The following is a 22,548-nucleotide window of genomic DNA, read 5'->3' as shown; positions in this document are numbered from 1 at the left end:
TTTTTGTTTTTATGCAACTGACCTTCAAAATGTCTCAAGAACCTTAAACATACCTTTCGAATCGATCGACACCATTTTTGGATCACCAAACTGAGTTTTGCGACTTTCAGGCACTTGCGCCGCATTTTTGCATTTAATCACCAAGACGTAATTTTCAAATTGGTCAAAACACCTTTCCGGACCTTGTAAACTAACAGGCATGTACTCTTATATACAAACATGAACTCTGCCAAGCGGTTTCTCAAGATGAATCCTGAGTGAAGAAATATTAATGGTCAAAGATGACCAACTGACTTTGTTGGCACTGCGGACTTGATGAACTCAATGTGCAGGCAACTCATGATGCCTTTCTTAAAAATATCAAACGATCTTCATAGACCCTCAAATATAAGGCATAGGTACCTTGAAGTACACATCAAAACTTAGAAATCTCAGTTTGACCAAAAAGATGACTGGGTGCAAATAACACGCTCATGAAAATAGCAACTTTAACTGATATAGAAATGAAAGTATGGGACACTGAAAAAGATGGCTCAAGAAACCCTTTTGAAAACCGATCAAACGGATTGGCAGGAGCTTGAAACTGGAAACATAGCTTGTCATTTATACCAAACATATCCCGAAACAAACATTTTGACATGACACTCACCGGGGCAACTTTTACAAATGTGCAAAGCGAGGATCTGACTAGCTGTCGAAACAAGGACGTTAAACAACACACTGCAAACAGATTGAGCTTGCTAAACTGAGAAAATGGATTCATAAAGACTTGAAATTTTTCACGGAGGCACAATTTTATGCATAGAATTAATTCCACTTAAAAATTTAACAGGACGATCAACAGGGAAAAAGATATAGGATCTCAAAGTAGGCTACTCAATAAAATCTGCATTTGCACCTAAAATGCACTTTCAGCTCACCCCTTGAAATGGGTACCTGATCAACTGATCCAAACTGAAATCTAAAATTTGTAACAAACTATATAGGCCAAATGAAAGGTGTAGGACACATTTCCCAAGCCTTACCCCTTGAAAATCAACTAGCTCCATTTTACCCTCTCTAACTAGGCCATTCAAATTGACTCATTTTATGATCATTTGGAAATGTAGAGAATTTTTTTAAAAATGGGCCCCTAAAGTTCACTCAAATTTAATGAGTCCCAACACACACCAACACCACTTATCAAATTCATCAAAAGATCTTCAACAATGCTCTAGTGATAACCAAAAGGCTTACTAGAACATATGACAGCTTCTGGATCACCATATCACAAACCAACTGACTGTGACAAGCATTTGAACCACTTGAATGACCGAACAAAACCAGTTCCACCAATCATAATATACTGGAGTCAAATCTCATGGTCATCTTCAAAGTCCAACCACTCTACCAGAATCCGGTAGACAACAAAACAACTAGTGTTGACATCAATGACAAACATCAATGCAACACATAACCAATTCCTCCAAATTGCCAACAATAAGATGACAACCTTTCTATATTCCAGAAATTTAGTTCATTGTTTCCATGCAAGAGCATGCAACCCTTGGATAATATTTCCCTGCTCATTTTCTGGCCAATTTAGGTATGGATCAACAACTGACAACTGGTTATTGTGGGGAAGAACCATTTTGGTAAGGATAAATCATGATGGCATGTATTACTTGATCAGTTCCTAAAGGTGGTGCATTAAATTTTCCTTGCAAAAAGACAATAATATCAAGAATCATAGTTCATGCTCCCACCTTTACATGTCCTTAACCATTTAATTTTACATTAATGATGGCACTTGCAAATCTCCTTTTGATACTCTAACATCGGCCTTTAAGAGAGTATCGGGTCTATTGGCTTTTACCCGATAAATATTTTCTCTTACTCTGGTATCGTGACATTAGGTGGAAATGGAACTTGAGAACTCTAAAATATGGTTCTGATATGTGAGGATTACCTAATAGGACACGAGCAATAGAAAGAAAAGGAAAACCATCTTACTAATATGAACAAAAAAATTTGAAAAATGCGGGGTGGGGGTAACAAATGGCTCTGACTTGGGACAAAGAATAGAAGAATGTAACAAGGAACCTAAAGCTTCAAACAAGACCATTAATTTATCCATTAGGATGTAGAGTCAGAAAATATAGAATGAAAGGGTGTTGCTTCTGCAGATGGGAGGAGGGGTGACTAGGCACAAACCAAAAAGAAACAAGGCAAAAAGGAAACAAAATGAACCACACATCAAAACCACCCTAATATATACATGGCCCTAAGGCCCTACCTCAAGGGGGCTCAAGTTGCTTAAATGAATCCATCAACAAACTGGGAAAAGTAGGCACTCATGCAGAACAATGGATTGTGGCTATATGATGTGACTAGAGATAGGTTCCACCTTGCGGCCATTGCAATATCAGACCTCCAACTAATGAACTACAGAATCTTCTCAAGCATATATTCATTCCCAAATAGCCATTATTCATCAAATTTTTTTGAATCATAATCCACTGTATTCATGAGTTTATGTGTAACAACAATATAGAAGTTGGGCTCTACGTTGCTAGATCCAAAATTACTATCAATTAAAACAACCATTTGACAATCTAGAACTATCGATTCATCCATCTTACCATCAACACTTACATCCTTGCCGACTGGTAAATTCTCTTTTGTTGAAATGATGCGTACAGGAAAATCAAAAGCTAATACTATCAATGACAGATGATGATGGTTTCATGTATCTTACAAGTTTAGTCATTGTTATAGGAACTTGGTTGCTAGCATACATGATTAGAAGGAATGACATACCTTCATTGAAGACTACAAGAAACAAAAAACTGTTCTCAAAGTATTTTCACCTTGTTATAGAAACAAATATTAAGTTGTTGAAGCATCATGTCAAACCAAAGACAAAATAACTATGGATAGTTAGTAATGCTGATCATGAAGGAATTGTTGGCCTATTGTCATTGTTGTCATTGATGTCATAGATACAATTTTTGGTATGACATGTATGTATTTAATTATGTCTAGAAGTTGTCTTCAAGTATACAAGATTTATTTATTACGCAGTGTATGTATGAACAACTTCAAGGTCCAATAATTACTCTTACCGGAAGATGTTTTTGGGTTTGGTCCCATCTAGATGATTTGTGGCCAGATTCTTCTAGATGTTGTTAGATCCGGTCCTATTCAAATATGATAAAAGAATGTTCTTAAAATTGTTTCATGATTCAAGGTGGAAGCCGACAGTACATGGAAATATTTCAATTGTTGTGGCATGTGGATAGTTCGGTCTCACCCCTTCTGGTTGAGCTGACTTGTTTGAATACTTGATGCGGATATATATTACCATCAGTGGTGTATGTTAGAGATATGGTTGTTGAAAAACAACTATTTATGTACTGTGTGTATAGGAAAAGACTACGGATGTACATATTATGTGGATTGAGTAAAATGAATATATGAGATAGCTTGTGTACTTCAAAGGAACTGTAACTTATGCATATGTCATATGCAACTCTAACAGTTCAAATTTTATATATTCTATCATTTGGTAGTAAGCCTTTTTGTATTCAGGCAATTAGCTAAACTGATAGTGAGCCAAAATGATAGTGGGACAAACTTGTAGTGAGCCAAGCTAGTCGTGAGCCACCTCATGTACTATGTAACCAACTACATATTGCATTATTCTTGACAGAACTCTCTCTATGGTTTTTCCCATATTAGGTTTTCCACATATAAAATCCAGTGTTATGTGTTTTGTGTTAATTTCATTTAGTGAATTTAAATTATGTTATGTGGTTGGTTAGCTAGAATTTTTAATACGTTCAAGGGAATATTGATTCACCACTCCCCTCTCAATATTATGGATATTCAACAATTGGTATCAGAGCAAATTCTTTTGGAAGAGTTTGACCACTCAAAGGAGATCCAAAAAGTTGAACATATGGATTTAAATGAATCTATCTAAGAAATTCTATTGAGGATCTTGAAGCGGTAGAAACTGAAAAGAAAGATTTGAAAGAGAATTTCCATCTAGCGAATGAATTCATCAAGAAGCTAAGAGAGAAGATTTAAAAGTTTAAGATAAGGCACAAAGAAGTTAGTGAGGAGCTCAAACAAGCTAACAACACTATTACAGATCTAAGAGTAAAAAATGGGGATAATGAAAAGACCAAGGAATACTTGAGCAAAATTATTAAATGTAAATCAGAAGAATGTAAGAAGCTAAATAAAGATGTAACATCTCTAAAGGTAGATCTAAAAAAGGCAAGGAAACAAGAAAACAAGATTAAATTTGGTAAACATGACACAATGACGAATACAAAGTAATTTTTAGAAAACAAGAAGGAAGCAAAGGATGAATCTGATGAATGTTCACAACCAAGAGCTAATCACAAAGAAGATTCACCTCTGGTAAAAGTAGGAGCTACCAAGGAAGAAAAAGGTAAGTCTTTGGTCAAGCAGCAAGTAAGTATGAAAAAAACCTTCTTTAATGGTTCTTGTTATAAATGCAATAGAGTAGGACATACGATAGTAAGTGTAAAAGTATCATGAATACAACTTATAATCCATTCTCTAGTAGATGTCACACATTCAATAAATATGGTCATAAATATAATCAATGTAGAAATCCGATTATGAATCAAAATATATATAATTACTCTAGAGGAATATGTTATACATGCAATATTTTTGGACATAAAGCTAACCAGTGTAGGTCAAGACAAAATATAGCTAACATCAAGTGCAACAACTGCAACAAATCAAGGCATATGTAAAGACAATGTAGGATAAAAGAGATTCAAAATCGAATCAAACTGGAAAAGAAGATCAATGTAGAGGATGTAAAAGTTGAAATGAAGAAGGTCTAGAGAAAGAAGGAGATAATATATGCATCAACACCTACCTCCGGTGCAGGTACCTCATTCAAGAATTAGATGGTCTATGTATTTGGCCCAGGAGAAGTAATATGAAAGCATATCCTTATGCATTGCCAAAGTAGCATCAGGCCATAATATCGATAGAGAAGAGTATGAAGTAGTTTGGTCATCAAAGTTATAAATCATCATAGGATCCAATAGGTTAGTACAAAAATCAAGAAGTGGATGACATCTCATATGCATTTAATGTGAAGAAATATATGATAAAATATAAGGATGACACTTTGATAAATTTCTCTCCACCTTGAATCAAGGAAGCAATTAAGAGAATTAAAGGCAATCAAGGTAATCAGGGTACCTAGGGTTTCTCCAGCAAGTTTGATTAGGTTATGACAAAAAATGGGTCATCTATGAGAAGGTTTCACGATGGATTTATCTAGTATGATAAAACTCCCCTTATAACCAAGAATGTAATGAAAGCCATTATGGGTTTGAGTGACTCTGGTGATATCTCTAGACCAAAATATGGCAAGAACAAGATTGTTATGGATTTAACCGATGTGACATTTGATAAGCGCTCTTTGGAAATTGATAATGTCTAGAATCCAATGGTTAAATATCTGTCAATGATGGTCGAAAATAAAATTTATTTCACAAACGAGGAAAAATCTATTTTAGCCATGACAGTTCATGTGACATATGAGATGGAAAAGCTAAACAAGGATTTTAACCTCTATGAAATCCTACATCAATAGTTTCTAGAGAATTTGGTTCAATGTCACAAGAAGAACCACTCTTTCAAATATGGAACCCTAGCCCTGTGCATCTTATTCAATTTTGTGAAAGATTTACCCAATCGAGGTAGGGTTTTTTGGTCTTTAGATACTTCGGTAGCCCATCAGGCAAAAGATTAAGTATTTGTAGCCTTCTTCATAATTGTTTCCAGCTGAATATGCAGATTAGGGACAAGATCCTGAAGGAGATTGTTGTTAATGATAGGAATGGTATTAAATTTGTGCTCACGACTAACAAATTCTATATGGAGGTAGTTGTGCCAAGAAAAGTTTGGATCCCTCCATTCAGTTCTGAAGCTAGTCCTAAAATGCTTGAAGGTGCGACCAAATTTCTTTTGGAGAGTCCAATTGATGAGTCTCAAGAATGTTTTGGGAGTGTAGATGAAAAGTATTCGTAGGTCTGCATGGAGAACTTGAAGAAGGATCATGAAATGGTGGTGAAGAAAGTGATTCAAGAATCCATGGATGAAGCTAAGCTAACTAAGGAGGAAATCATTTAAGTCAGATGTTCCACAAGGCTTGGTGCATCTGAAGCATCTCAGGTTACTTTGAAGGAGCTTCCCTCATCGAGTCACCTGAAGAAGAAAATAGAAGTCAAGAGGAAGACCACAGTCTTTGAATTTGAAGAAGAGGAGGATGCAAAGAAGTACTGGATACATGTTTGGAAATCCGAAGGAAAGAAAGTCAAGAAGTTGCTTGATGTAGATATCCTATGCAATTCCCTCACACAAGGTTCAAGCCCAAAAGAGGTAGGTGGTCTTTATTCTGAGGCTAGTATTGAGGATCAAAACAATGTTATTAAATCTTTTCTACTTTATTATAAGAAGTATACTCTTATTGAAGCATGCAAGACTGAATTCAGAACTAGGAAGACTCTAGGTAACCTTGTGCTAGGAGAGGCCAATGCCAAAGAAAAATTAAAGAATGAGATCATGGAAACTGTAACGACTATTTCTAAAAGCCTTAGTCTATTTCCCTCTATTTATTTCAGTACCTCTATCAGTATGCCCGAGAATGTGCTAGTCAATACTATTAATGACTCTGTTGATAATCTAGTTGATAACCTAGTTAATGATGTGTCCGCCATGGATAATGCTATGGATAATGTTATGGATGGTGGTGTGGATATTCTTGAAACCTTTGAGGTTGCTTTGGTTAATTTTGACTTTAGTATAGATAAAGAAATTTAAGATTCTATTGACACATATAAGAATGATCAAGTGTTTGATAAGTCCAAAGGGGATGAACATGAATCCAAAATTCCATTGAAAGTTAAAGAAGATAATCCAACGAAAGAATCTAGTGTGCAAGTATCTATAATCGGTACCAGTTTTGGTACTTCTGAAGATGTATGGAAGAAGGTATTTTCTACTCCTTTAATTATTCCGTGTATCACCTCATCTATGCAATCTGTTGATTTTTCTAATGTTGATCCGGTTTAAAAGCTTGAGAGTGGACAAGCATTTATTTCATTTGCAAGGTAGGAATTTCTCAAAAAAGACAAGATTATTGAAGATTTGTTGGGAACACTCTAGCTACAATTCCTAAATGTCAGATAAATCTGGACACTTCCAATGTAGAGAAATGCAAAATGTTAATCAGTTCTTTGAGTAGTGACACGGAGAAAATAAAAAATATATATGAAAAGGATAAAGTTAATTACAAACAAAATTTGTTGCTAGAATTCAAAGCCAAGTGTGGATTTCCACATCATTGGCTTACACTACTTTTAGTTCAAGGTCAATCCTACTTGGAAAATGGTGACATACTCTTCTCTTTCAGTCTTCAATGGCCAGATGCCACAAAAAGCATCAAAGATGAAATAAAAATTATTGAAGATAAGATCTTCACAAGCACATACTAATTATAAATAGATCCAAGATTGAAGAACTCCATGAAAGGTATTATGAATTGTTGCAACAAAGGGATAACATCATTGCCCCCTTAAGAAAATTAAGATATTTTAGCAATGAAAGTGTTTCCTTCACATTAACGGAGACCTATTTCGAGCCACTCAATTAACATACTTTCTTCCCAGCTCCATTCAAGAGGCAAAGAAATTGCATGCATCTTTATTGATATACACTGAGTTTTTGTCAGAAGATATCTCTCACCCAGATAAGCACAAGGATGTCTAGACCACTCATGCTTAGAATCTTAAGCAGTCCTTTGGATGGCAGTGATTGTCCATGTTAGGGGGAGTTTCACTTTTATTTATTTTTACATTTTTTCTAACCTTTTTGACCCTTTGTCATTATTGTCAAAGGAGGAGTAGTGTTAGGTTTTGTTAATTTTTAAGTTATTTAATGCAAACTCTCAGATAGTTGGTATTTCGGTTATTATTTTAGCTAACTTATAATGTATAAGGGGAAGATTGTTGGCCTATTGTCATTGTTGTCATTAATGTCATGGATATCTTTTTTGATTCAGCATGAATGTATGTAATTCTATCCAAAATTTTGCTTCAAGTATGTAATATTTCTTTATTATACAGTGTATGTATGAGCAGCTTCAAGGTCCAATAATTACTCTTTCCAAAAGATATTTGGGGTCTGGTCCCATTTAGATGATTTGTGGGTAGATTCTTAAAGATGTTGTTAGATCCAGTCCTATTTGAATATGCTAGAAGCATGTTCCTCAAATCTTTTAATGATTCAAGCTATAAGATGACACTGCGTGTAAATATTTTAGTTGTCGTAGCATGTGGACAGTCCAATCTCACCCCTTCTAGTTGAGCCGACTTGTTTGGATACTTGATGTCGATATATATTTCCATTAGTGGTGTATGTTAGAGATATTGTTGTTGAAAAACAACTATTTGTGTATTGTGTGTATGCAAAAAGACTATGGATGTAAATATTGTTATGTGGATTGAGTATAGGGAATATATGAGACAACTTGTGCACTTCAAAGGAACTATAACTTATGTATGTGTCAGATGCAACTCTAATATTTCAAATTTTATATATTTTATCATTTGGCAGCAAGATTTTATGTATTCAGGTAGTGAGCCAAACCAGCAATGAGCCACGTCTTGTACCATATATCTGGTTACATATTGCATTATTCCTAAGAGAACTCTCTCTCCATGGTTTTCCCATATTGGATTTTCCACGTACAAAATCCGATGTTATGTTTTTTGTGTTAATTTCATTTATTGCATTTAAACTATGTTATGTGATTGATTAGTTAGAAGTTTTAATAAGTTCAATGGAATAATGATTCACCCCTCCCATCTCAATATTCTAGATATTCAACAAGAATACTAAATACTCTTAAGCAAAGAGATGACCCTTTAGGAACACTCAACTAGCATATCTAGCTCATACCAATTGACTGTAAGCAATGAAAGATATAATGCATTTTTAATACTAACATCCCTATGGTTCATTAATTTTTTTGGTTAATAAACTTAATCTTCTAATGTATTACAAAAATGGTGGACATACATGATTCAACTACCAAACTAAAGAAGTGAATTCGTTACAATGAGAATGCATCCAACATTGGAGTTTATGTTACTTTCATTATGAAATTACTTTTGTGTGAGTTGAAAAATGATGATGACAAACTATTGAAAAATGACAAACATCCAACCACAAACAATCCTATTCCTACAATTAAAAATTCACCATACACGAATGAAGATTCCTAAGCACATGCAAATTAACAAATTGAAGGAATAATACCATTCACATGCCAAGTAGGGTTTGATCTCCATTGTTTCCTATGTCCATTGATCTTGTTTGATATTTTTTCTCTCAAATTTTGTATTGTGCACAAGAGCTCAATAAAGAACAGATTATGGTTGTGAAGTCGCTTGATTGCATGAAAGTGTTAGGTTGTTGATTAGATGCATTAGTTAGGGTTGACAAGGATGAAAGAATCCTGTTATAAAGAAGACACTTTAGAAAATGGAGGGATAATATTAAGAGGTGAAAGAAATAAATGGTTGGCTAGGATTGAAGGGTACGTATAATAAAATAATAAAATAATGAAGGGGGTAGGTAGAGGAAAATTAAGAGATAAATAACATGTGCCATGAAGAGAATAAGTTAATGAATTAATTAAATAAATAAATATTTATTTAATTAATAGAAGGAGGACCAATTAAATAAATAAAATATTTATTTATTTAGGGAAAAGATAATTTAAACAAATAAAAATATTTATTTAAATAGGGAAAAGGCTAGAAGAGGATTGATGAAATAATTAAATAAATAAAATATTTATTTAATTAAGCTAGGACAATTTTAGGTGTTTACATTTTTCCCCTCATTGAGACAATGCACCTTGTAGCGTTGTTTCAAAGAAGATAAGATAAATTGATATAAAATTGCCCAAGATGGCAATGATATGCCCCCTTGTGAGATTGGATGAAATTTCCTTGAAAAAGAGTGTAGACAATCTCTCAATAAGAAAGAAAATCTAGAAAGGATTGATAAGATAGGTTGGCAAGGTCATGCAAGAAAAAGACATTGACTTGGGAAGCAAGGATTAACACAACAAACTAAGGTTGAGCAACCTATAAATAGAGGCCAAAATGAAAACATCATCGTTTGAATACATTGAACTCAAGAAATCAAAGAAAAGTAGAGTACTTGGAGCTTGGGGAGAATTCAATAGTGTAGGAGAGTTGGTAGATATAATCCATCGATTCAATTGCATTTGACAATTCTAGTGACTAGACGACATGGGTGAGCTAGTAAGTACCCCGACCTTGCTTTGTATGTTTTTGCATTTATTGATCATTTAATTATTTTTATAAGTCGATTAGCAAAAATGAAAAAACTGTTTTTTAGGTTTAGGGGCTTCTAGGGTAGGTTTAAACGCATCTGTGACAAACAGTCGCATATAGGTAGGATATGCATGCATCCATGTTTATAATCGAGTCTATGTGTCTATGCAAGTATGTCTATGTCAAATGAGCACGTATGTGTCTGAAGGGTACATCTACATCTTAAAGTTGTGTTTAGGAAAAACAATGACATGTCTATGCTGATAAAGCACGTTTGTGTTACAAAGCTGCACATAGGTTAAGTGAAACCATGTTTGAGTTACAGAAATGTGTCTATGTCTGAAAAAGGATAGAATTGATAATTTTATGATAAACATACATTGTCAATTGGATAATATATCGAGAGGACTCACTCAATAGGTACCCTAAAAAAAGGTATGTTTGCTAAGCTGAGTATAGGATAAGTCATCGAATTGATATAATCCAATGAGTTCTCTAGCAAGATAGAATGCAACACCATGTGACAAACATAAGCACTAGGAGAAAATAAGATAAGACAAGCAACACTCTATGATAAACTTGAGTACCACTAGGATTGACACGATTGACCTGATTGGATGCAGGAGTACTTGCCCCAGCTAGAGTCATGAGAGAGATTCCCTATGATGATTGTTAGGATTCCCAAAGATACTGAGAGGGGGGGGGGATGAATCAGTATCTAACCGTTTATAATATTTTCTTAACTTAAAACATGTAAAGCATATCAATACTGTATACTGGTAAACAAGAAATAATACAATAAACAGAGGTAACAACAACCACATGAAAAACACACCATAACACAATAGTTTAACGAGGAAACCCAATGTGGGAAAAACCTCAATGGGATTTGTGACCCACAATATTCACTTACTAGCTAATAAGAGAATATTACTGCTACAAGAGGGGCCTGCACATACAGGAAGGCCAAGTGCCTAGATCTCACTGCTCAATTACAAAATGGGAAGTCTCACTGAATTACAAAATGGATTTTATAAATCCAATGGCTTGTACTACTTTAAAATAGCATCTACTATGCCAGATCCAGTACTAGTTTATAGCTCTGCTTCATACATAAACCATTAACCTATAATTCGCATAATAGGTCTGCCTTATTTCGCTTATCTACTTCCTTCCATCCATCACTAAAATGTTCTAAAATGATCTCTTATATATATGAGTCATTTTACAACTTACCAAGTCTTCTTACAATGATTTTACAATAATTTACAAAATATATTATAAACAAAATTCTTCTCGGCTTCTGTGCTGGTATACTTCCTTTCACTATCGGTGGTTTGTGTGTCGATGTAGAGTCTGACCTTGCTGGTGCTGGTAAATTGTCTTGCTGGTGTAATAGGATTATAAGGTTGCCATCAATGATAAAACCTTCAATCACCTACAATATCTCATTGGAGTGTGCATTTTCCAACAATCTCCCCCTTTGGCATTGATGGCAACACTCATGAGAAAAATCCAAAAATTGTCATCCAAAAAGAATCTACCAAAATTGTTTTACCAAAAATTCTGTACCAAAAGAATTTGTGGTTTCCTATTTCATCCTTGTAACCGATTGGATACAATCTAAAAAAGATCTACTAGTACCAGATTCAGGCTCTCAATGAACCATTTGCTATCTTTTAATGTGGCCTTTGTCCTCTGAATTGTACTGGTGAGGTGTTACATTTTCTCTGTCAGTGTTTTCTGTCCTTGAATTAAAGCATCAGATATTTCTTTTCTTAAGCAGGCGAGGCAGTCCAATTTTGGACTTAGTCTCCATTTTAGATCTTTAGCCTTTCCTTTTATTCTCTCCTTTTCTCTTTCCAACTTTAGAAGTTCCTCCTCAAAACCTATTATTTTCTGCTCAAAAACTGATAATGGTTCAGATGAATTAATGAAATTATCAGCTAGTTGATTTATTTCTTCCTATATCTTGTTGATCTTCTGGTCTATATCTACTGTCAAAAAGTTATTTTTACATGTATCTCTGTACAAGGTTTTAAATTCCTTCAATGTACTACATAGTTCCAGTAAGAGAGTGTCAAATTGTCTTGTACACTTCTTTATTTCTTCCTCAAAGAATTTGTGTTTTTCTTTCTGTAGTCTCTCCTTGAATGCTTCCTCTTTTATTTGTTCAACTGTCATAGTGTTGTCAATGGCTCATTTACCATATTTGTTTTCCCTATTGAATCCTTATCGACCACAATATTGACTTTTTGAGTGTCAATGTTCATTGTATATAACACCTCAGAATCTGGATTCATGTCCTCATGTGGTACATCCATACTCTCACTAGCCGGTTGATTGTCAGTAGTAACTACTAGTGGAGTATCTAGAGGTGGTGGGGATAAGTTATCTATTATTTTTATGCTGGGTGGACCACCAACCTTACCTTTTCCCTTATCCTTATCTTTTTGGTATACTTTGATCGGTTTAGAGTTATGATATTCTTCCTATTTTTCCTTCTCTACAAGGAAAATGTCCCATGCATTAATTGTTTCCTCTGCAACCTCATTCACTCTACCAACCATAAGTGCTACATGTCATTGTGCAGATTAAAATACTGACCAGTTAGCCTCAGAGATTAGATCATCATCTCTTTTGGTGAGTTGACTGGATATACAACAAGTAGTTTTTCAATTTTTATTTTCTTATCAAGCTCTACAACAGCTTACCTTCTAGCTTCAAGTCTTTTGAACAATTCTATCAGTAATTCATCCATAATTTGCATCAAAAATTTCTTGTAAATATCCAAGTGTATGATTACACTATTTTCAACTTTTTCCTTGTCATCAGTTGATAATGAGTAATATAATTTGTTGATGTTTTTCAGCTTTCCATCCTTTGTTATTTCATTGAGAACAAGTTTGTCAATTGGAGCAATGGTTTGTTGAGTCTTCTTCTTGGGGGTTAACTTCTTCTTTGGAGTTAATTTCCTAGTTGTGGGCCTTACTGCCTATTGTTTCTATCTGGTTCTTGTGGAGAAGGTGTAGATACCGGTGAAGGTTTCCTTTTTCTTACAACTCTTTTGAATGCAGCTAGTATATCACTTTCTAAAGAATTTCCAATCGGTGAAAGGTGAGTTTCTGGTTGAAGTGCTTCTAACTCATCTTCAATAATACCACTTTGTTTGAGTACATCATCCTTAATGGCTTTTGCTTCCCTGGATCCTCTTCTAACTGTTGCTTCCACCTTCTTAACCCTTTTCTTTGATTGAATTTGGTTTTCAATAGTCTCAGGACTACTAAATACCTCTTCTTTAGGTTCCTTGGGTGCTTCCAGGAGGGCTTTTGCATATATTTCCATTATGTGGTCGTTAGTTTCATACCCCATTTCAATAACCCAAATGGTTCTTGGGATGACTGCCTCCATCCAAATTTCATCCTTAAACTTGTTTACAATTTCTTGTGAATATCTGACTCTTCTCTTCATCTGGGCCTTTAATGCCTGAAAATACTCATTTATGTTCTTTTCTCTATTTTCTCCCATGTTGTTTAGTAAATCTAACAACTGTTTGCCTACCGGTATATCAAAACCAAGATTTTTGTTACCGATACTAGGTACTTGTTTGGTTATGTGTAGCATTAGACAAACAAGTAGGTTTCCAAATCTGAATGTCCCCTTTTTGTCTTTCTTAATCTTTCCCAAATTGTCAATTAGCTCATCTTTAAGCCATTCACACACATCTATTTTTGTATTATCATTAATCATGTCATAGGCACTCTTTATGCATAGGCCAGAGACTGAGTTTAACCTATTTACATGTGTGGTTTTGTAGCCTAAGATCATACTAATGAATCTGACGTTGATATCTCTTACATCATTTACCCTTAAGGATCTTTTATCAGATGTTGCACCAGTTAGGTTAATCACTAGGTCATTTGAGACCTTTCTTTTATCAGCTCTGTTACCAATGGAGGGTAACCCTGTCATAGCCTTTATTGCTTCTTTAGTGATTTTGTGAACTGAGTCCAACTAGAAGAATGCACCATGTACCCTACTTAGTACTATCCTTATAACATCCTTAGGAAAATCTGGAATACTAAGAATTTCAGTGAAACCTAGGGTTTCTACTATCTTGTGTTTAGGTTTAACATTATCAGATTCATCACAAATTATAGACTTATAAATATTATTGATTTCCTCATCACCTAATTCCTCTATGTGACAATGAATGTACATTCTAGGGTCTTCAACAAAAACTACTCCTTTAGAGATTTGAGAAAAAGCACCAATATTATCATCTTTCTTGGCAATTTTGGGAACTAACTAAAATATGGGTCTAGGGTGTTTAATCACTTCGACTACAGTAGGGTTTTCTATGAATTTAGGAACAGATGAAGAAGCCATGATTATAAATACCTTTATCTACCTTAGGAATGATTCCTTGATGAGTTATTTCACTTCTTTGCTCGGAATGCCTTTGCTTAGGAATTTTTGTGCTCTCGAAGGTTTGAATGCTCGGTGAAATAAAAATGGAGCCAAACACTATTTTATAATGTTAATTTTTCCAACCACTACATTTAATGCTTGTTGGTTTAACTTATCTACTAGTATAGAAGTAATTTCAACTTCTCACTATCAACCGAGTGAATAATAGCATGTTTCACATTTGATTGCCAAACCCTCAAAGGAATTTTATTCAGTTAGATGAAGAGTCTCCTGCTAGTGGAGTGTTACTCTATTTTGTTGGTGGAGGATTATTCCTATCACCATTTAGTTCTAATTTCCTGATCCATTGTTTTGAGAATTCCTGCTTTACCTCTTCAACTTTTTCTTTACCTTTCAAACTAGGACCTTTGTTATTTACCACTGAGGACTTGGTTCTACAAAATTTAGCAATATGTCCAATCTTGTTATAGGCATAAAAAGTCACATTATTTTTCTGAATAGCTTTTCCATATCCTATGCCAGTTTGTGTTCTGCATTGATTGGATAAGTGTCCAAATCTTCCACAAACATAACATCTTACATTCATTCTGCAATTTTCTAAATTTTGACCAACTTTGTTGCATTTTGAACATTGACCAGTGGGTGTATTGGTATTCTGATAATTTCTAGATCTACATTGATTTGCTTTATGACCATACTTGTTACAGTTAAAGCATTTGCCATTAAATTTATAAGCAGTAGGTTGTCTTACTAGTTTGCCTTGATCCTGTGTGTTTGTTGTACTAGAGCTTTCACCAGCTTTAAAGCCAAGGCCACAAGTGTCGCCATTAGGTTTTTTATTCTTCAACAAGTCACCAAGTTCTTCTGAGCTTTTCTTGAATTTTTCTTTGTGCTGATTTGCAGTATCTAGTTCTCTTTCCAAGATTCCATTCTGTCTCATAAGTTCATTTGAGTCATTCTGTGTATGCATCAGATTTGTCTTCAACATATCATTTTCATAGCTAAGTCTTGTGTTCTCATTTGCAACATCATTTAGTCTTCTAGTTAGATATTCTTCATTCTTCTTCCTATCTTCAATTTCCTTACAAAATCTCATAGTCATATCTTGCATCTCATTCTTTGTTGTCATGTTTTCTTGTTTCAGCTTGTTTATCAGATCACCAAGAGTTTCCTTTTCATCATTCTCATTTTGCATCTTTTCACAAAGATCTCTTCTCTTGTTTCTTGTAGTGGTAAGATTTTCTTGAAGTGCTTGAATAATATCCTGTGCAGCCTTTAGATCATCTTCAAGTTTGATATTTTTCAACTTTCCTGCATCATAGTCTGAGAAAGCTGCTTCTAATTTCTTCATCAAGTTTTCCATCTCTACTAGTGTCAAGATCTTCTTTAAGCTATTAGGCTTCTGAAAATAGAGGACCAAGCTCTGATACCAATCGTTAGGATTCCCAAAGATACTAAGAGGGGGGGGTGAATCAGTATCTAACTGGTTATAAGATTTTCTTAACTTAAAACATGTAAAGCATATCAATACTGTATACCGATAAACAAGAAATAATGCAATAAATAGAGGTAACGATAACCACATGAAAAACACACCATAACATAGTAGTTTAACAGGGAACACTTTTGTGGGAAAAACCTCGGTGGGATTTGTGACCCACAATATTCACTTATTGGCCAATAAGAGAATATCGCTGCTACAAGACGGGCCTGCACATACAAAAAGGCCAAGTGCCTAGAGCTCACTACTCAATTACAAAATGAGAAGTCTCACTGACTTACAAAATGGATTATATAAATCCAATGTCTTGTACTTCTTCAAAATAGCATCTACTATGCCATATCCAGTACCAATTTATAGCTATACTTCATACATAAACTCTTAACCTATAATTCACATAATAGGTCTACCTTATTTCACCTATCTACTTCCTTCCATCCATCACTAAAATTTTCTACAATGATTTCTTATATATATGAGTCATTTTACAACTTTCCAAGTTAGCTTACAATGAGTTTACAGTAATTTACAAAATATATTATAAACAAATTCCAATCAGCTTCTGTGCTGGTATACTTCCTTTCACTACCGGTGGTTTGTGTGCCGGTGTAGATTCTGACCTTGCTGGTGCTGATAAATTGTCTTGCCGGTGTCATTGGATTGTAAGGTTGCCATCAATGAAAAAACCTTCAATCACCTACAATATCTCATTGGAGTGTGCATTTGCCAACAACGACAACTATGGACACATTTGATTGCAGATGATCATGTCATGATTCGTGTCATGGGATTGAGACACATTATGTATATGCCCATGATTCAAATGAACACCAGACTATTGAATTCTCTTACTGAGAGATGGTACTCTGAGACCTACACCTTTCATTTACCAACTAGAGAGATGCTAGTCACTTTAGAGGATGTATACCAAATATTAAGGATACTAATTAATGGAGATATGGTGATGTATGATTGAGAGCGAGATGCTTATGTTCTTCGAGGAGTCTTTGGAGACCTAGAGCTAGACATGAGAACATGACACTTGAGGTGGGATGTTATGTATTCCAGCGGACATACCTTGGCAGCAGTGGTAGGAGGGATTATCAATAGATTCCTATGTCTAGATAGGATGACATGGGGGTTGGCTATAGGATGGGGGATATCATTCAAGATCCTACTCACAAAGAGAAGAATATTTGCATTGGGGGGGCAAGCGTACTAGCGCATTTATACCATTAGCTTCACTCGTTTGTATACCTTAGTGGTTGTAGGATAGGGTGTGGGGTGACAGTACTATAGGATGGGCCTATGAGCATATAGTAGTGATGAGGCTGATCCACTTTAGGTTTAAAGGAAATGAAGAAATATATGTACATCTATAGAACATGATTACTTCTCAGCCACCAATTGGGAAGTTGCAGTACTGGTGATAGGTTATTGATGATATCGAAAGTGTGACATGGTGGTCTTACTTAGACTATGAGGCTTGGGAGGAGGATGGTAGGGAGTTACCCTTTTGTTTCCATAGTAGGTATCTCATTGGATGAACTCCCTACATTTTGGACTAGATAGTTTGGCAGGGTGCAACACATGCCACGGGGATCAGGAGAGTTCTCTTGCACTATCAGGGAGTAGGCTCACTAGGGGTCAATTTTGTCATATGATGCAACAATGAATCACTTTTAAGAGCTGGTACCCATGCCTTGGGAAGTTTTGCCAGATGTGATTGATTTGGGTATGGCAAATGAGTATGCCACATATTTTTTAGCACATCTATTTCCAAGGCTTATAGATTCAAGAGAGCCTAAACCACCACTAGATGATGACAATGATGATGAGGATGGTGGAGGATGATGGAGGAGGCATAAGAGAGGAGGATTGAGGAGGAACTTCTAGGGAAAGGGAGGATAGAAAGATGGAGGGAGAGGAGAGGGACCGGAGGGAGGTAAGGAGGGAGGATGACCACCAAGGCTACATAGAGGGAGAGGGGGACAACCTTTATAGGTACATGCCTAGATATAGGCATAGGTGAAGAGATAGGGACAATGACAAGGATAGGGGGACAAAGCATGGGTCTAAGATGCTCTAGGATAGGACAAAGAGGAGGGAGGAGACAAAAAGGAGGATGATCTTCTCATGCTTAGAGAGCTCACATAGGGTCAGACCAATGAGATTGACGATCTTGAGAGAGAGGTGACTCGATTGAGGTGACACCTGAGAGATGTAGGATAAGCAGGATTAAACCATCCAAAGATATACATTGGTTGAGGAGGCATTGAGGGAAGCACCAACCACAACATTGGGGGAATTAGGGGTACGGTTTACATACTACATCAGAGCAGGAGAGGAGATAGTGTATTGGAGGAACTTGTACCATGTAGTAGTTCCTCCACATCTCAAAGTAGGCAACTTCAGGAGATCCTCTTGCTCCACCATGATAGGGTGGGAGAGATGGAGATCATCTAGTTTGGGTGTTATGGGTCCACCTACACCACCAGTAGTAGTAGGGTCTCCAAGAGGAGGGAGATAGGATGATCCTGGGACTGGGACTTTAAGGGCTCATACTTCTTCGAGGCCTACCAACTCCGAGGGAGGTTCCTCATCATAGCTCTCTACAATCTCATTTTGTATCACTTTTATTATATGATGATGTAGACACCTTCAATTGATTTTGTAGCTATATAATGATATTTTAATATCGTTTTATCATGACACTAATATTTTTGATATATATGAGATGAATTATCCTTGTAGCAGTTATGTACATATATACCTATGTGATGCTTACTATATGATGATACGATATATGTATTCTTTCTATATGATTCATCCCAGGATGTATCTATGATGAATGATGCTTATACATTTATTTGATAATCTATTTTATAGATGTATTTATGCTTTTATGATGCTTATACACACAATGATGCAATCAATATGATAATGTAGTCTATGTATGACGCTTATGGTATGGATACATGTTTATGATGATCTATGATTTCTTATGTGATACGATGAAATATATACATGATGTGATGCAATTATTGTTGTTTTTATACTTATGTTATATGATATTCAAATTCTTATATGAGGTACAAATAAGTGATGTGTGCAAGATGTGAGATTATTATGATTTCTAAATGAATGTGATGAAATGTACAAACTTGTGATGATGCAGATGAACACTATAGGAGATGCAAACATTTTTGGCATGTCATTATTTCTCAGTCATGTGATAGCAAGCTACATGGACTTAGGAAGGGAGAAATAGAGGACAAAAAAGGAAGGGGGGTAGAAGGTAGAATATATGGAGGTGGAAGAGATTCTTGTGCTATTATCATCATTGAGATTTATTATGCAAAATAGGTTATGACCATCCAGGTATAAGTTTGACCTAGAAAGTCATTATACCCATTTGCATGGAGATCAGATAGTCACAAACAAGGAATTCCCCAGTTCACACTAGACTCACAATGTCCTCATTGTTAGGATAACCGATGAACAACTGAGATGGGGGGGGTGAATCAGTTCTCAATAGATTATAACTTTTAATACACAACATAACCTTAAACAAATCAAATATCGGTAAAGCACATACATATGTTAGTAGGATTAGATATTGGTAAACAATACAACTTAACAATTAACCAGATAATCAATATAAAGAAACCATACCACATAACACCATGATTTGTATGTGGAAAACCCAGAAAGGGGAAAAACATGGTGGGAAGCCTACCCACAGTTAGATGATACTTCTACAAAAAGTATGTAATACAATGAGGGGCATGCACTTGCAGGAAGGCACAATACCTAGAGAGTACTACTAATTACAAAATAGTCTCACTAACTACAAAGAGGCTACAACCATTTCAAGATAAATGGACAAAAATCCAATAGAGTGAACTACCAGAAATAGAATCTACCATGTCTAATTACAGTCCCAGTTAAGCTCAGTGTCAGAGGACTAAATCCTCTTCTAAATCCAACTCAATTACCAATGATCAACCAACTCCTCTGCCTGAATGATATTACAATATTTTCTCATTAGTTTCCTTGACCATGACCTTTTTCATAACCATGATACTCTACAAAGAGTTTCTACCTCTTATTTATACAAACCCTAAGGCCTAAACCAATTAGGTCGGCCATCTAAAAGATATTACAATAAGATCATTACATAATTCCATATTACAATGATATGCCATGTCGTCTTAAGACTAAAACAATAATAACAAATCCATAAATCATCTCGAAACATCCCAATAAAGTGTAGAGTACACATTAGCATGATACCAATCCATAAGCTAGATAGAGACCAGACCTATTCTGGGTCCACCATGCCAAAGCACTGTCTTCAAAAAGTTTAAGCACGATCATAGAACATCTTCAGCATCATGAAATCCATGAAGAAGCTACACCAACACCAATTATGCATCATGTCATGAGTCATCAATGAAAGATCTCCCAGTAAAGCCTTAAACCAATACTGGTAAGGGTTTACCAGAGTATGATAGAATCTAATTACCAAGCCAATATCACCTGACCAAAAAGTGCTTATAGAGAATATAACATATGAAATCAAACATACTTCACTAATCCAAACATGTCAAATGTGTCCAATAGATAGTCTCTTCTGTCGATAAACCTAAATCTTCTAACCGTAACTAAAACCCATCTATTGGTAATCAACCATAACAACTAGTGTTGACATCAATGACAAAACATCAATACAACACATAATCAATTCATCCATAATGCCCACAATCTCCCCCCTTGGTATTTATGGCAACACTAGATGTGGAAAATATCTAAGTACCAAGAAGTGCCAACACAAGTCTCCCCCTATGGAAGACAACCAACAATCTCCCCCTGTGAATGATATCTTTGTAAGGTTCTGAATTATTTTTCACATTACTATCACTCCCCCTTTGACATCAATGCCAGAAATCTGACAAAAATATCAAAGCAATAATGTAAACCTTTGAATCTCAAAGATGACTACTCCCATTGAGTAGTAGCACCACTCATTAGTGTCAGAATGAATAATGTCTCTGATAATGCATGTCAGAATGATGACAAACTTCATTAGTCAAGTCTCTGCCAAAGGGGTAGAAACCCCTAACCTGTCTCTCAAATACTCAAATGATTCCTTAGATAGTGGTTTAGTGAATATGTTTGCAATCTATTCTTTAGTGTTCACATAAACCAATTTCACTTCTTTTTCTTCTACCTTGTCCTTCAGAAAGTTATACTTTATTGAAATATGCTTAGTCTTAGAGTAAAATACCAAATTTTTAGACATGTTAATAGCTACAGAGTTATCACAATATATAACTACCGATTCACCATAATTTACCCTGATATCCTTCAACATTTACTTCATCCACAAGACTTGAGTGCAATTAGTTGCTTTTGCAACACACTTAGATTTTGCAGTAGATAAAGAAATGCATGACTATTTTTTGCTGATCCATGAAACCATTTTCTTTCCAAGAAAGAAAGCTCCACTAGAAGTGATCTTCCTATCATCAGTATCACCTGCCCAATCTGAGTCAGTATATGCACATAAAGTGAAATCATCATTTTTGGAATACCATAAACCATATTATGTTGTTCCTTGCAAATACAGGAATATCCTCTTTACTACACATTCATGGTTTTATTTAGGATTACTTTTTTATCTTGAAACAATACTTACTACATTTATAATATCAGGTCTAGTCTGAGTTAGATATAATAGACCACCAATCATAGACTTATACCTTGTCAGATTTATCGGTGTAGAAGTATCCTTGATAGATAATTTATCACTTGTTGCCATATGAGTACTTACCGGTTTGGAATTATTCATACCAAACTTTGTCAACAATTCCCTCAGATACTTAGTTTGAAGTATAAAAATTCCTTTGTCAGTTTGAGTAATCTACAAACTAAGAAAAATCTCATCTCACCAATCATGGACATTTCAAATTCATTCTTCATGTTGTTAGCAAATTCCATGCACAATTTATCTTCTCCTCCATAATTGATATCATCAACAAATACTTCAATAATCAAAATATCATTATCTATGATCTTATAATATAAATTACTATCAACACTTCTTTTAGTAAAACCAAGCTTCAAAAGATATTTATCCAACCTTGCATACCAGGCTCTAGGAGCCTGTTTCAAAACATATAAATCTTTCTTCAATCTGTAAAC

Source organism: Cryptomeria japonica, chromosome 10 (assembly GCF_030272615.1).
Source record: "Cryptomeria japonica chromosome 10, Sugi_1.0, whole genome shotgun sequence".
NCBI lineage: Eukaryota > Viridiplantae > Streptophyta > Pinopsida > Cupressales > Cupressaceae > Cryptomeria > Cryptomeria japonica.
The sequence above is the reverse complement of the archived record's forward strand: the minus strand, read 5'-3'. Positions refer to the sequence as shown.